Raw genomic sequence first — 15,342 nt, 5'->3', positions numbered from 1 at the left:
CACTGCCTCCTAGCGGTCCATAGACCTTTTGCGAGTAGACGTCACTGTTAAGTCAATGCAATGCGCGCGCAATGTGGTGGCAGAAAAACAGTGGAAAGAGCAAGACAACTCACTAGAAAAATGTCATGCTGTGCGTTTTCATCACGTTACATTTATAATTTATTTAGAAAGATTAAAGATTTAAATGGGTTATTCTGAAAAAGCAATAATATCACGTATTCTATAATACCATTTATAAAATATTTTTCTATTATTTCTTTTTAACTTATATCTTATAGCCTATGTCTTCTTCCTTTCTGTCCCTACTGTTTGTTCTAAAATTATTATGTTTACATACTTACTAAATATATAAATATAGCACACACACGCACGCACAAAAGCACGCACGTGCACACATACACTATAAAGTGTTGTTAATATATAGACAGGCCTATGCATATCAATTTGTATGTAAACATAATAGTTTTATAATTATTTTAGAACACATAAACACGTTAGCTATAAATATAAGTAGGAAATATTATAAAACAGAACAATTATGAAATATTTAATAATGGTATTATATATAATACACGATAGTACTGCTGTTATATGTACTTTAGCTATTCATACTGTAAAAATAATTGATTTACCAATAAAGAACCATACATATACATTACATACATGCACCCATCTCAGTAGCTAAGAAATTTAAACTAAACGAGAAACATAGGGGGAACAGACTTCGACAGAACACCGAATCCATAACAATCACACTAACACTGCACACCGCTACTGCAGAGCTGTCACTTTTTGCCACCAGTTGGGCTCACAAAAAATTGGCCCCACAAAAAACGTCATCTCTGTTTGCCTACACGCAAAAGGTCTATAGACAATAAAACCAGTCAATTTTTTTCATTCTCATGAGGTGAGGAATAGATGATATTGAGAGTGACAGGTAATGTCTATGATCAACTGTTGTGATTGCCAAATAGAGTAGGGGAAGGCTGCAGACCTGGAGCAAGGCAGATTTATGGCCTCAGGCCATACGTCACTGTTGTTCATGGTGCATCCAGTACAGTGAGTTTGCATCATCAGATCATACTTAGCAGACCAAGTTTTAGATTGACCATAGACTATAAAAAAAGATCACGATATAAGATAAACAGTGTAATGGTTCACACCAAATATTAAAATGTAGATATTCACTGTTGATTCATGCACAGCATACAGGAGACAATTTAACTCCAATGGAATTTAGTGTTTTAGTGAATTTAACAATTAATAACACAAATTATTATCCACTGTACTTCTCTTACCATTAACCATGGTTTTATTGTGGTAAAAGTGTAGTAATCATGTTTTTTGTGTATTGATTACTATCAGCAAAACCATGGTTCCCTTTCAGTCGGTCACTACGACGTCACGTCGTGACCGACGAATTGGGAACTCGCTTAGAGAGACCAATCTGCTTCGTATACTACTAAAACGCCAATGAACTTGGCATTGAGATATTTGCATAATGCTGGCGCCGCCCCGCCAGGTGCCTTTATAAGCAGCAGGTGCAAATAGGGAAATTAGCTTTTTCGCTTCGAAAGCCGGCTTTATCTGCTACTGAGAAGCTACTTTACTCTGTTGGGATTTGATTGCTGAAGTTGGTTGAACTAGCAGTATCACAGCGGACGCTTCGCTTATTCCACGGCTCTACATCTGTTTATTGTTTTGAGTTTAGTGTGTGCGTTGCCTTCCTGTGCGCTCATCAACTAAGCATCTGAGTGAATTTCCCTAAAAGAGTGATACGAGAGAGCTTTGTGCCTTGTTAAAGGCAGCCACTCTCTCGTATATGCGGAGATCAGCGTCCTTTTCAGGATAGCTTTTCGCCCGTGCGATCTTGGATGCGAGAAGTATAAGGGTTCCAGTGACGGTCACGAGCGCTGTCTTCGTGCTCAGGCATCTCCGTAGAGGAGACCAGACGACCGTTACCCTCAGCGGGCTCAGGTCAGTGTCACACACACATACTGTAGATGTTTATGCTGTCACAGCAGACGCACCGGCAGTCCCACCTGTCTCGCTTCGCTGCCCCACCGCGGGTACTTCGGTAGTGTCGTTATTTCTCCTCGTACGGTGCCTGGGTGCTTGGCTTCAGTTCCCAGCCCGTTTCGTTGGGTTTTACGCACGATCCGCCTCGGTTACGAATCCGGCACACCCCCAAATTCGGGCTTTCGTTTCACTGTAGTGAAAGCGTCCGATGCACATGTACTGCGTGCAAAAATCGATATCCTGTTGGCGAAGGATGTTCGAGCCGGTCCCTCTTACCGAGATGATGATGATAGGGTTTTTCCAGCCTTTATCTCATAGTACCCAAAATACGCGGCGGGTTACGATCGATTTGATTTACGCACCGGCTCTACGAAGGTGTTCTTTTTGGATGATAACGCCGAGGCTCGTATTTCAATGTTCAGATCGGTTTGCAGCCTTAGACCTGTAAGACATGTACTTATGTGTCCATCTCCCCTCGCTTTAGACCGTTTTTTCGCTCTGCGTCGTGGGGTGGGCATATTAATACTAAGTACACCATTCGAGCTGTCTCTCTCTCTCTCTCTCCGTGTCTCCATGTGTAGTCAAGGCATTGAAATGTCAGAGAGAGAGAGCGTTGTTCGCATTCTGCTTTTTTCTACGTCGACTTATAATAGCCCGTTCTTGGCAGACGTGCGCGAACACAGAGAGTTAATGCTTCGGCATCTCGCTCGTTTAAGTCTTCAGGTCGACTGGGAAAGAGCAACTTTGCCCCGTGCAGAGGATCCTTTTTCTCAGTATGGAAATAAGACTCGATCGACTAATTGGCGTGTTTAACAAGAGCGCGCAACCAGTCAGTTCTGACTTGCCTCGGTTTAATTCGAGGGAAGTACGCGGTCCCTCTGAAACAATTTCAGAAGCTCCTGGACATATGACAGCATGCTGCGGCTGTGACGCCGCCCGAGCTGCTTCATATGAGACCGCTTCAGCATTGGCTTACGATCGAGTCTCGAGGAGAGCGTGGCACCCGACATACACCGTGTAAACATTGCACCTGCGTGTCATTTAAATTTTTCCCTGTGGTAGACCCGGCATTTCCGATAGAAGATATGCCCCTGAGGGGTCTCCTGGCATTCTGTATATTGCAATGCCCTCAGCACGGGATGATCAGCCACGTATGACGGGCTTGCAGTCTCAGGGGTGTGCATAGCACCCCAACTGCCGCGAGCGGTGCGCTGTATATCTGGGACTTGTACGCTCCGCTATGGAGATGCGAGGGAAGGATGTATTAGCCGACACCAATAACATTGCGACTGTTGCGTTATTTACCGTTAAGGCGGTTTTGCGCTCTCGTCACCTGTCGCATCTCGCTCGTCATCTCCTCCTTTGGAGTCAGAAGCATCTGAGGTCCCTTCGTGCCATTTACATCCCGGGTTCGCTCAATACAGCGGCAGACGCGCTTCCCGAGCTGCGCCCCCGGCGAATGGCGACTCCACCTCCAGACGGTCCAGCTAATTTGGAAGAAGTTCGGTTGTGCGTAGATAGATCTGTTTGCGTCGCCGGACGATACCCACTGTCGCCTATTTTATTCACTAACCGAGGGCAGCCTCGGCGTGGATGCGTTGGCACACAGCTGGCCGCGGGGGGTGCGTAAATACGCATTCCTTCCAGTGAGCTTTATTGCGCAGACACTGTGCAAAGTCAGGCAGGACGAGGAGAGCCTTTTATTAGTCGCCCCGTACTGGATTGGTTTTCAGAGTTAATGCTCCTCGCGACAGCCCCTCCCTGACGATTTCCCCTGAGGAAAGACTTTCTTTCTCAAGGAAGGGGCACATTATGGCACCCGCGCCCCGACCTGTGGGATTTCCATGTATGGTCGTGGAGCGCGCGCAAGGTTTAGGTGATTTATCGCAAGCGGTATCTAACACCATCGACGCGGTTCGAGCACCGTCCACAAGACGGGCTTACGCGCTTAAAGAAACCTTTTTCGTCACCCGGTGTTCTTCGCAACGCGAGGACCCCAGAGAATGCCCATTAACATTGTGCTTTTATATCTTTAACATAGGTTAGATGGTAGGCTGTCCCTCCGCCATTAAAGTTGATATCGCCGCTATTTCTGCTCATCACTCTCTTATCAACGGCAGATCAGTTGGCCAGCATGATTTAATTATTACATTTTAAGAGGCGCTCGCAGGCTAAACCCCTCGCGCCCTCCCTCTTTCCTCCTGAGACCTGTCCATGGTGCTGAAGCCTTCAGGTCTCCCCTTTTGAGCCTTTGCAGTCTACGAGTCTGATGTTTTTTTATCAATGAAAACTCTGACCCTGATAGCATTGGCCTCCATGAAGAGAGTAGGGGATTTACATGCATTCTCTGTTGACGATTCGTGCTTTTAGTTTGGTCCTGCTGTCTCACTGAGACCCAGACCAGGCTACGTGCCCAAAGTTCCCACCACTCCCTTCAGAGATAAGGTGGTGAGCTTGCAAGCGCTGCCCCCGGAGGACGCAGACCCAACCATGGCTTTGTCGTGCCCCGTACGCGCACTGCGACTCTACGTGGTTCGCACGCAAAGCCTCAGGACCTCAGACCAGCTCTTTGTTTGTTATGGTGGCCAGCAGAAAGGGAAAGCTGTCACTAAGCAGAGGATGTCTCATTGGATAGTTGATACTATCACCCTGGCTTATAATCTTCAGGGTATTCCTTGCCCCTTTAAATTGAGAGCGCACTCCACACGGAGTGTTGCCTCATCTTGGGCTTTAGCTCGTGGTTCCTCGCTAACAGACATCTGTAGAGCTGCTGGTTGGGCGACACCTAATACGTTCATTAGATTTTACAGTGTTCGTATCGAGCCTGTATCCTCTCGTGTTCTTTCCTCACCAGGGGGAGCACGGAGAGCAGTCTCGCAGGTCGGCTTGCAGCCTCCAACTGATGCTTCATAACTGTGTCAGTATGGAAGGCCTTCAGAACAAAAATGCGTAATGGTTTGAATTGTTCTTCCTCCGCTGCCTTGGCAGCCTTTGTTGCGGAGCATTGGCTGTCAGCCTTTCACTAGCTGTATCCTCGCGAACCTACGTGTCTGGCTCGGGCTCCACATTGTGTCCCACCGGGTTCCTTTGTGAGTATTTTTCCGTGGGGTTAATCCTACCAGCCCACGTTTCCCTTAGCAGAGCACGGCTTTGCTTACACAGCCACGGCTGTCTATATTCCTCAACTACGGTTGACTTTCGCCCACCATTAGCCCTTAAGACGGGTGGTGGCTTCCGCAGCGTTCCTATCCCGCTCAGGTAGGGCGCTTCCCAGTCGCTGGCACTTCTGTGGGGTTAAAGGAACATCTAGTGCCCGGCCTTCTGCCTTAAAACCTAATTCTCCTCCTCCTTAAGTGGAACCGGAGGGCTTTACACAGACACTGGAAGAGGTCAGCCCTCAGTGACGTTTTGGTAGGGATTCCCAATTCGTCGGTCACGACGTGACGTCGTAGTGACCGACTGAAAGGGAACGTCTCGGTTACGGATGTAACCCTCGTTCCCTGAAGGAGGGAACGGAGACGTCACGTCCCGTCGCCACAGGGCTGCTCCCTGCTGTTTATCGACCGGTCACTTTCTCCCGGCTTTCTCAGCGAAAAGAAGCTAATTTCCCTATTTGCACCTGCTGCTTATAAAGGCACCTGGCGGGGCGGCGCCAGCATTATGCAAATATCTCAATGCCAAGTTCATTGGCGTTTTAGTAGTATACGAAGCAGATTGGTCTCTCTAAGCGAGTTCCCAATTCGTCGGTCACGACGTGACGTCTCCGTTCCCTCCTTCAGGGAACGAGGGTTACATCCGTAACCGAGACGTTTTACTACACTAGCCAAGATTTAACTAGGGTTTTTAAAATTGTGGTTACCATGGTTTTACTACAGTAACCATGTCTTTTTTTGTGTTAACTGGAGTAAAGCAATGGTTAATTTTCGTAAGGGCTAAGCTATGTTCATTAAAGCAATAAGCCCCAAGAAGCAGTGGGTTACCAGTGCATTTTATAAAATCTTAGGGGCGTTGTTAGGCACGACGGGGTATTTTATCACGGCTTACAACACGTTTCAACCAATCAGAATGAAGGACCAGATTCTATAATATCGGTTGTCATAGTAATATTCAAATTTACTGTAATTTTAAATATGAAAACCTATAATGAATATGCTTATACAATGGATCATAATGTGTGTTATTAATTGTTTAATTCAGTAAAACACTAAATTCCATTGCAGTTCAATAGGGTATATGTGGAACTTACTACCGTATTCCTGTTAAACATAGTAGATTGCTTCCAGTTCTGTATGCTCTATGCGGACATGGTCCTGTTTTCATACATGAAGACTTCAGGAGCTACCAAACATGAGAATAGCCATGTGTCCAGTGAATATGCTCGTTAACATCTTAAACCTAAGTAAAAGAAAATGTACTAACTTTTTTATTATACTTTATATATTTTGATCTAGGTATTTTTTTCTGACATACATTCAGAACATAACACAAATAATAATACTACGAATAACAATAACTCGCTACAATAGCACAAACTGGCAACCGGAAGTGATCAACCCAGTTTTCTGGTATGGTCACGTGATGTTCGACATATTCTGCATTGTCTCCTGTTGCCTGTGTATAAATCAACAGTGAATATCTACATTTATACCATGGGTATGTTAAATGCTATATTCTGATTGGTTGAGAAATGTTCCATGGGTATGCATTATTTTTCGATAACCACACGCCTAACTTTTCAAATGTCTTAAAAATAGGCACCCGAGCATTGTTTGTTGTAACCATGGTATAAGAGGAATAATTGACTCCAGTCCTTTGAATTATTTGAAAATAATGCACACCCGCGGTGTAACAGCACTCCGCTTCACGTCGTGCCGCATTACCACCTTGGGTGTGCATTATTTTCTTATAATTCAATGGCCCATCATCAATTATTCCTTACTTATACCACGGGTCTGTTGAATGCTGTATTCTGATTGGCTGAGAAATGTTCCGTGGGTGTTTATTACTTTTCTGTAAACCGCACACCTAACTTTTAAAATTAGACACCAGAACAATGTTTTTGGTAACTGTGGTATAAGCAGAATAATTGCCTCTGGTCCTTTGAATTATTTGACAATAATGTACACCCACGTGTGTAACGGTACTCCGCCTTGCATCGTGTGGCATAACCACACTGGGTGTGCAATGTGTATTATGTTCTTATAATTCTACGGCCCGTCGTCTATTATTAATTACATATTTTAATCTTTGTGGATAAACGTGTGGATCATTACTTACACTTTTCCACTAAAAATTAGCAAATGTCAGGAAATAAGAAAATATGTTCCATATGGCATATTTTATACATGTAAAATAGTTATTTTCAGATTTATACCAGCACCAACTTTTGGATGCTCAGATGACTCACACAGAAGCCATCCAGTCTTGCTTTCGGTTAAATCTTGCTCTGTTTAGTGCTTGCTTGCTTCCACTATGACATTTCATTGTGGTATTTGTGAGTTCACGAGTACCTCAGTTTCGGATTATGTAAAGCATTGCAGGAGCCATAGAAACATTAGCCGGGCAATTTTTCCTTGTGGTTTTCCAAACTGTGGTAGAAGATTTTTCTCTTACAATTATTTTAATGTGCACTTGTACAGAATTCACAAAGAGGGAAGGAAGAGTGATTCTTATGTTCGTAAGATATTTGTGCAGTTAAAGTGTTCTTGGCAGTTTTGTGAAAAAGGGTGTGAAAGCGTTAAAGGTCTTGTAGCTCACCTTAAGCACCATTTGCAAGAGGGTCTTGAAGTGACATGTCCTTACAATGGATGTACAAAGACTTTTAAAGTTACATCCTCCTTTACATCTCATTTATCACGATATCACAAGCAGTGTGATGTACTGGATATTGCTCAAAATCACATTGTTGAGACCTGCTTAGACCCTGTACCTGCTCAGTCTGTTAACGTGTCAGACACAGATAGTGACCAAACAGTGCAGCAGGAAGCACACCCTGACCCAGGGCCAGCCCAGGATAAATACACTGAAAACATGGCCCTTTTTTTTCTTGGTTTGCAAGCAAAGCATCTTGTCCCTGCATCTACTATCACCACAATTGTGAGTGAAATGAGAGTACTACAGGACATGCAGCATGAGTTTACTATGAGCTTGTTTTCAAGAAGTCTCCAGGAGTATGGTGTGCCTGATGAAGCTTTACAAAATCTAGGGAACCGTGTATATGAGCAAAGCCCTATGCAGAGCACACTAAATGCAATAGGTGGTACCTTAACCACACACCACAAGAGACTTCATTACTACAAGAAAGAGTTTGGTTTGGTGGAACCAGTACAAATAACTTTAGGCCGTGATGACAAGGGCATGATGAGACAGTTTCATTATGTTCCCATTTTAGAAAGCATAACCCTTTAGGCGCCAGAGGTTTTTTCCTAAAACGTTTGATTTTGACATCTTAATTTCAAAAGGCTATATCTTAAACCTGATAAGAGATAGAGACTTTCTGTAAATTAGAAAAATATTAAGGATGACACACAGTTTATGGAGGGGAATAAAATGTCCCATTAAATTAGCATATTATGACGTCATATGTGGCAGCCATCTTGGGTTATAGAATTTTCATGAAAAGTCACATGTTTGAATGATAAAATGCAGCACTTCTTTCCCCCCAAAATGTCCCTCACCTTCTGTATGCTATACTGCACAATACTGAGTGCTCAGGTAAATAGTAAGAGGAAACAAACTGTGTAAATCATTACTAATAAATGGCAGAAACAAACCGAATGTATGTAGCAGTAGGCCGGCCTTTTGCTGTAGAGATTTTCCATTTTCTATATACAGTAGGCACTCTGATTTCATGTTTAGCACATATATATTATTCATATGACACACAAACACAAGTAGACAAGACCTGTTTAGTTCAAAAGCTCCCTCGCCACGGCAAGGCACAGATCATGAGTGAGATGACAAGACAAGACGAAAGACAATGCTGTTATTTTTTTTTTTACTTTTTTTTTTTTTTTTTAGCTCACTCGCCACGGCAAGGCACAGATCATGAGTGAGATGACAAGACAAAACGAGACAAGACGAAAGACAATGTTGTTTTTTTTATTTTTTTATTTATTTATTTTTTATTTTATTTTTTTTTTAGCTGACAAAGACACACAAATGTGGGATAATGACTCCCTATTCATCCAGGTGACATTTCTTGTAATGTTTCATTGTGTGGTACCTCTCATTGCAAGGCACAACACAAAGACCCACCCCACACTGCCTACACATGTATTTTGTCTGACGGCGGCCTTGAGGGCGGGTCCGATCAGAACAAACTACACAATCTGGTTTACCATCAGCCTGGCAGATAAAGTGGCGCTCGGTAAGTCTCTGTGGCAAGTCTCCCAGTGAGGACGACTTTCGGCCTTTGTTGCTCTCTGTTCTGGAGAAGCCTTCCAGTAAAGCAGTGATGACATTCTGCACGAAGACTTTCAAAGGCTTGTGAGGAGCAGCAGTGCAGCGGCAGTAAATGATGTGGGCATTCACCATGCTTACACTGAGAATGGCATTAAAAATTCTGTTGTACCATTTCCTTGACCTATGGGGAAAAAGGTAGGTCTTCATTCTTTGGTCTGCTGTGTTAACACCCCCCATGAAAGAATTGTAGTCATCAACACAAACAGGCCTGTTTATCTCCCTATAGCCACTATCAGTGTGTTTGGTCCTGATGCGTTTTCTGACACATGTGTTGCTATGCAGTGTAGAGAGCATTGTAAGGCGCTTTGTATCATGCCACGCACAAGCTAGCATTTTCCCCTTCCTCATGAAAACTGGGTCATCTCCCTTCCTCAATGGTAACTGTTCACGGGTGAGGCCCTTTGGCATCCCCTTCCTCTTACTGCTGACAGTCCCACACAAACCCAAATCATTGCTTTCCAGCTCATCTGCTATGGCTGGTGAGGTGTAATAGCTGTCCATGTACACCTCATGCCCTTTCCCTGTGTACGGGGCCATCAGCTCACGGACAACAAGGTGTGTGGCACCGAAATCAGGGTTTACATTTACACTTTGTCCAGTGTACATGGACCACTGTAGCACATAGCCTGACTTGGCTTCACTCAGAACAAATACTTTGTAGCCATATTTGTCTGGTTTGTTGGGGTTATACATTTTAAGGGTTGATTTCCCTTTGAATGCAATGGTCATTTCATCCAGTGACAGCTGCTTAGATGGACCAAACACTGCTGAAAACCGGGGAATTACCAAATTGATGATCGGGCGGATTTTGAATAGCCTGTCATAGCCTGGCTGACCCCTCTCAACACAATCCTCATTATTGGTGAAATGAAGGAAAGACAAAATCATCTCAAATCTATTTCTGGACATCACCTTGCCAAATCCAGGTGTTGCTGTTGGCCAATATTCGGCCCAATAATCCTCCAACTCTGACTTCTCTATCAGACCCATACTCAAATGCAGAGAAAAGAAGGCTTTCATTTCACTGACAGTTACGTCTGACCATTTATGAAATCTTGAGTGTGGCTGGAGTTGATGGGAGGCTAAAAACTGATGGGCATAGCGATTTGTCTCAATTACCAGTAAATTCCAGAAATCATCAGACAGGAAAAGTGATAGAAAATCTAGGGGCGAATTGGCATTAGTGAGTTCTCTTTCCCCCAAATATCCAGTTGGCTGATCAAAGGGCGTGATCCAGCTTTGGTACTCCTCCTCATTAGTCAAGTACTCAAAGCCGGCATTCCCATCATCTTGCGATAGTCTAACGTTATGCATAATGGCTCTGCCCCGTGTAACACCGCCTCTGCTCCTGCTACGAGCCGCACGGCCAGATCTGCCACGCATGCGCGCCGATAGACTAACATTACGCATAATGGCTCCTCTGCCCCGTGTAACACCGCCTCTGCTCCTGCTACGAGCCGCACGGTCAGATCTGCCTCGTATGCGCGCCGAGTGGAGAGAATTTGCACAGCTGGGATTATTGCCCTTATTGTCGGCGTGATTGTGTGCACGGGACGGAGCACTGGAAGTCGGCCGCTCGCCCGACAGACTCCCAGAGCTCGCTCGGGAAGACGCAGCTCACTCTACATTACTTGCACGGTAAAAAGACTGGACGCACATATTACCTCCAGCCTCATTCCCCACACCTGTAACACGCCTGCTAACCCGATGAATTCCCCGACCCCGTGTAACATTCCCACCACTGACATTTGGCAAAGGATTCATAATTTGTGCTTGGTGTATAGCTACACCTTCACTTTGTCCAGCTGCGCGATTGCAAAGCAGGGGCGCGTCTGAATCATGGTCACTAAACGAATCACCGTCATCTTCTGAAGGCAGATATTCCCCTTCAGAGTCAGTGTCGGCGAATAAAAGACCCAACACTTCATGCAGGTAAGCTTTTTTGATGCCATTATATGATAATGTATTGAAAAAACTTGCTGATAATATGACTCACTTGCACGCTAGCTATGCTGTTGCGCACACTGATTCAAAGCGCTCTTACTCTAAGATTTTGTATAGAAGCATGATGTTTTTCTGAGTCGGGTATAAAGTGTGACATGTCTGCCATCTAGTGGAGGGGAGGATGAACGAAATTTGACACCCTATTTGACAGAATCGGCAGTTACATTCAGTGACGCATCTTGTCGACAAAAGTCGACCGTGGCGCCTAGAGGGTTAAAAGCTTTCTTACAACACAAAAATGTACAGCAGCAAATTCTAAATCCTATTAATGCAGACAAGAGCATGCTTAGTGATATTAGACATGGATGTGTCCTTAAATCCAATGAATTGTTTGTGTCTGATCCACAAGCCGTTCAGATTATGCTGTTTCAAGACAGTTTTGAAGTTGTTAACCCTCTGGGGTCCGCCAGGCAAAAACACAAAATTCTTGCTGTGTATTACACTTTAGGTAATGTTTATGCACACAACCGCTCCACTGTTGACTCAATACAGCTTGTACTTTTTTTGTTTGGAGAAAGATTGTAAGCTATTTGGACCTGAAAGAGTTTTTGAAAATCTGATGGCAGACCTGTGTGACCTGGAGTCAACAGGCATTTGTGTTGAAGGGAAAACCTTCAAAGGAAGCATTGCTTGTGTTATCGGAGACAATCTTGGATCCCACTATCTTGGGGGATTTGCTGAAAACTTTATTTGTGCAGAATATTTTTGCAGGTTCTGCCACATAAGAAAAGAGGATTTTCAAAGAAATCCTCTTTCTACAGCCTCTGTAAGAACTCCAGCAAGTTACAGTGAGTCGTTGCTGGAGTTACAAAAAGACCCAGATATTCGGATGCACAATGGTGTGAAGTCCAACAGTGTTTTAAACAAACTCAAATATTTTCATGTGTGTGCGCCAGGACTTCCACCTTGCCTTGCCCATGATTTATTTGAGGGCATAGTTGACTATGATTTGGCAATGTACTTGCAGTTTCTTGTTAAAACAAGGAAGTGGTTTAGCTATGACATCCTTAACAGCCAAATTATTTCTTTTCCTGGCGAGAGTCAGAACAAAGCTAATATTATGCCTGTTAATGGGACAAAAATTGGAGGGCATGCTGCCCAAAACTGGTGGCTACTTCGATTTCTACAAGTCTTGCTACATGACAGAGTAAGAAATCCGAAGGATGATGTATGGCAACTCATACTGCTACTTAGGCAGGTGGTTGAGCTTTTGTGTGCTCCCACCGTGTCAGAATCACAGGTTGCCTATATGAAAATCCTCATTGAGGAGTACATAGAAACAAGGCATTTTCTCTTTCCAGTGACTAATCTTAGACCAAAACATCATTACCTCTTGCATTATGCAGATCTCACATAGCAGTTTGGGCCATTAATTCGCACATGGACAATGCGTTTTGAAAGCAAGAACAGCTACTTTAAGAGGTGTATTAGAGCAAGAAAAAACTTCAAAAACATCACAAAATCACTTTCAGAGAGGCATCAATTGCTGCAGGCACATCAAAGTAGGGGCAAAATGTTCTCCCCTGAGGTTTTCATGTCTGACTCTACAAGGTTTTACCCAGAGTTGTATGAGAGTCAGTTGAAGGGTACGTTGAAAGCATTTGATGTCTCAGCTTCAAATTCAGTTGTGACGGACAAAATTACTGTACGAGGCACATGTTATACAAATGACATGCTTGTCATCTTGAGCTGTGACGTTGGAGAACTAATTCTTGGACTGATTGCATGCATTGTAGTCAAAGAACCAAACATGGTGCTTCTTGTTCTGAGACAGAAAAGAGCATGTCTTGATCCAGATCTTGGTGTTTATGAAGTAGATGGTGATAGTGGTACTTTTCTGTGCAAAAGACTTGATGAGCTTCTTGACTACATCCCACTTAGACACTACCATAAAGGCGGCAGACTGCTGGTTGCTCTAAAGCACAGTCCACTATGGAGCATGTAAGAGGGAAGATCAGAAGCACACTGCCTTCACTAAAAGAAGAGCAACTGGAAACCCTGATCACAAAGTTGATGGACCTGGGGGTTACAAATGTTGAGGACTGCACATTTCTAACAGCAGCAGACTTGGATGGGATTTTGCTACCAATACAGTCCAGACGGTTGATTAGTGCATTCTGCTCAGGTATGCAATGTCTCGCAAACATACTCTTTTTTTGTCACTCTTAAGTACTATTCGGACGGGATTAGTTTTACATAGGGAGGTGGGGTAAAGCAAGTTTTTATCAGAGCTTCTCAGTGATTTTAGTCCAGTCCGAATGCTCTATGTCAGTAATCATTACGGACAATGTCAGTAAAGATTACGGCGTCTTTTACCTTCTGTAAAAAGGTCCGGAGAAATTACCTCAGGTAATACTAATCCAGTGCGAATAGACCAGCTGTAAATATCCACGTAAATCGCGTCATTTCCTTTCAATTTGCGGGTTTCTTTTAAATATAGAAGCGCTTAAAGAAGCATTTACTTGCGTTCTAGACGGGAAACAAGTCAGTGGCAGGTCAGTTTCTGAATAAAACACGACACAAATTTTAAAAAAAAAAAGTCAAATTCACTTCTCAGATTCGCGGAACTGTTTACGAAACTGACGTTCTCCCCAAACTGAAATTAATCACAAGTGTTTCGCGTTTTCCTTGTCTGTTTCATGTTGTTTGCACATCTGATATCAAGAGGCAAGGTAACGTGCACGTGAAGACGAGAGGTGACGCGCTGCGCAAACGAGTTACCCCTCCCACTTCTGAATGTTTTACTGAGAATTCTAATCCCGTCCGAATTGACCATTAATATTACCGACGTCCTGTGGTAAAATTACATTACGCCATCTACCCCTGTAAAACTAATCCCGTCCGAATAGGGCTTTACACACACGTTCTGTTTTTCTCCCACACACTATTTCTCTCTCTCTTAAGGGCTCACTATAGCTATGTGTACATCCTACAACATGGCCACAATGTCGTAGGCCACGAGTCGGTTTTCATATATACTTCTGCGTCGTTGTCTGCGTCGACATGCAAACACATGCAGACCGCTGGAAGGCAGTATCCACGCTTGTAAACCTAGCTCAACCGCCAAAGATGAAGAAGCTTGGCTAGAAAACCAGAAACAAAGAAGAAGCAGCTTCTTGTGTATGTTTTTAGAAGACCGGCAGTGATGGAGGTAAACAGCCAGCGAGTTTTGGTACAGTTTCGGTTAAATCTCTCATCAGCTTGGCCCATCTTTGTTCTGACCGTCGCAAACAGAAATACCTATGACGCAGTTTTTGTTACCTGACGGGAGGGGTTATAGTGGATCAATTACAGTGCTTGTGGTGTTGAAATTTTGGCAAAGTGCACGTCAGGCTATGCAGATCTACACACAGGCTATGGATAACCTACGATGTAGCTATGGCGTAGACCAGGGGTCTTCAACACTCTTCTACTAGGGCCAGATTAAAAAAACTAAATATGATGCGGGCCAAACTTTTACTCCTATTTTTACCTTTTATATATTTGTTTATTTTTACCTATTATTTATAAATTATTATACATGTTATAACTTATGTTGTTTTTGTTACTTTTTGTTATAGGTCATATATTGAAAACATGCATTTTCAAAAACACTTCATAAACTTTCAAATATTCACAACATAAAGCCTATAGTCTAAACTAGTCAGAACTTGCAGTTCATGTTTTCTTTTTTAATATTTTGAAGATATATAGACTAAACCACCTTTCCATTGTACACTACATTCGGTGGTAGTTCACCAATGAAATGTCAGTTTAATTGTAAATCCGTTTAAACATGGGAGAGAGGCTCAATGCAGCACAAGTAATCTACAAATATATTTATATTAATAATTTACTTATTAGTAATCAATCGTT

This window comes from Paramisgurnus dabryanus, chromosome 9 (assembly GCF_030506205.2).
Source record: "Paramisgurnus dabryanus chromosome 9, PD_genome_1.1, whole genome shotgun sequence".
In the NCBI taxonomy this organism is placed as follows: Eukaryota; Metazoa; Chordata; class Actinopteri; order Cypriniformes; family Cobitidae; genus Paramisgurnus; species Paramisgurnus dabryanus.
This window is presented reverse-complemented; position numbering follows the sequence as displayed.